Genomic DNA, 2,650 nt, shown 5'->3' with positions numbered 1-2,650 from the left:
CAACGTGTCTTGAGGCTCAACTCATTTCTCGCAATATGAGTTGAATTTTGAAAACAGAAATTGAAAATACCTCAACGTGTCTTGAGGCTCAACTCATTTCTCGCAATATGAGTTGAATTTTGAAAACAGAAATTGAAATTACCTCAACGTGTCTTGAGGCTCAACTCATTTCTCGCAATATGAGTTGAATTTTGAAAGCAGAAATTGAAAATACCTCAACGTGTCTTGAGGCTCAACTCATTTCTCGCAATATGAGTTGAATTTTGAAAACAGAAATTGAAATACCTCAACGTGTCTTGAGGCTCAACTCATTTCTCGCAATATGAGTTGAATTTTGAAAACAGAAATTGAAATTACCTCAACGTGTCTTGAGGCTCAACTCATTTCTCGCAATATGAGTTGAATTTTGAAAGCAGAAATTGAAAATACCTCAACGTGTCTTGAGGCTCAACTCATTTCTCGCAATATGAGTTGAATTTTGAAAACAGAAATTGAAATTACCTCAACGTGTCTTGAGGCTCAACTCATTTCTCGCAATATGAGTTGAATTTTGAAAACAGAAATTGAAATTACCTCAACGTGTCTTGAGGCTCAACTCATTTCTCGCAATATGAGTTGAATTTTGAGAAGCAGAAATTGAAAATACCTCAACGTGTCTTGAGGCTCAACTCATTTCTCGCAATATGAGTTGAATTTTGAAAACAGAAATTGAAATTACCTCACGTGTCTTGAGGCTCAACTCATTTCTCGCAATATGAGTTGAATTTTGAAAACAGAAATTGAAATTACCTCAACGTGTCTTGAGGCTCAACTCATTTCTCGCAATATGAGTTGAATTTTGAGAAGCAGAAATTGAAAATACCTCAACGTGTCTTGAGGCTCAACTCATTTCTCGCAATATGAGTTGAATTTTGAAAACAGAAATTGAAATTACCTCAACGTGTCTTGAGGCTCAACTCATTTCTCGCAATATGAGTTGAATTTTGAAAACAGAAATTGAAATTACCTCAACGTGTCTTGAGGCTCAACTCATTTCTCGCAATATGAGTTGAATTTTGAAAAGCAGAAATTGAAAATACCTCAGCGTGTCCTGAGGCTCAACTCATTTCTCGCAATATAAGTTGAATTTTGAAAACAGAAATTGAAATTACCTCAGCGTGTCCTGAGGCTCAACTCATTTCTCGCAATATGAGTTGATTTTTTTAACGACAGAAATTAAAATTACCTCAGCGTGTCCTGAGGCTCAACTCACCTCTAGCAATATGAATTGATTTTGAAAAACATAAATTAAAAGGCTTAACTCACCTCTCGCAATATGAGTCAATTTAAAACATAAACTAAAAATACCTTGGCGTGCCCCTAGGCTCAACTCACTTCTCGCAATATGAGTTGATTTTTAAAAACAGAAATTAAAAGGCTCAACTCACCTCTCGTGATATGAGTTGATTTTCTTTGGAAAGCATGAACATTAAACATTAAAATACCCAAAACCAGTCTTTTGGTAGAACTCGGGTATCTTTTCCTTTGATTCAGTGCGACTCTCATTCAAGATTTCTTGCTCTGTTGGAGTACCTGTATATGCCATGTATCATTATATGCACATGTTTGTCTTAAATGCTTTTATGCCTACATGATTATGCGGTGCTCCTTAAGCATGTTTGTCGTATGTCCATTTAGCCACGATTGTTGAGGATCTGCGTTCATTGCTTTGATTCTCGACCTTCTCTTCAGGCCTCATACCTGTCTTCGAGCTTTACGAGTAATCGACGTTTCTCAGATATCACCCTTTTGCCCTTGGTTAAACTTTGTTCTTGCTTTGAAGATCTTGCACTTATCAAATTCTTATCCGGGTAATGCTTGACATTTCTTTTGTTTAGAGCATGTCATTTCACTATTTATCATTAAATAAACACATAATGAGATACATGAGAATGGTCAGGTAGGGACAAAAAGGATATCTCATATTCCTTGATTTCAAATGTGGCAAACAAAGAAAGTTAACCAATGAGAGTAAAAATGTCAAAAAGAAAGAAAAGGTCGTATACAACGGATACAAATGCTCTAGATATTCAACACATGAACTCTTCCACGTTCCTCAATCAATAATCTTTTCGAGCATGGCTTCTTGCGTAGAAAATTTTGAGCTTTCAGAAGTGCTTCAAATACTGTAGTCTCACTACTTGACCTACCGTTCGACCGCCAGGTTTGTTTCATTAGGACGCCCTCTCGGGTTTTCATCCTAATCTTTTTGTATTAATCAAGACGCCCTTTTCGGGTTTTCGCCCTGATCCCTTTTTTTTTTTTAAGATGCCCTTTTCGGGTTTTCATCTTAAGCATAATATTTCTTCACCACATCTGAATTCACCGGATTCGGTAACTCCTTCCCATCCATCTCGGTAAGGATTAAAGCTCCTCCTGAGAATGCCTTTTTTACAACGTATGGTCCTTCCCAATTTGGTGCCCATTTTCCTCGTAGGTCTTTTTGTATTGGGAGAATCTTTCTTAGAACGAGTTCTCCTTCATGGAACTCTCTTGGTCGTACCTTCTTGTCATGGGCTGCGATCATTCTCTTTTGGTACATTTGCCCATGACAAATTGCCCTTAGACGTTTTTCTTAATGAGGTTCAACTGATCATATCGAGCTCGAACC

Source organism: Gossypium hirsutum, chromosome D05, assembly GCF_007990345.1.
Source record: "Gossypium hirsutum isolate 1008001.06 chromosome D05, Gossypium_hirsutum_v2.1, whole genome shotgun sequence".
Taxonomy (NCBI): Eukaryota; Viridiplantae; Streptophyta; class Magnoliopsida; order Malvales; family Malvaceae; genus Gossypium; species Gossypium hirsutum.
Note: the sequence above shows the minus strand (reverse complement) of the source record.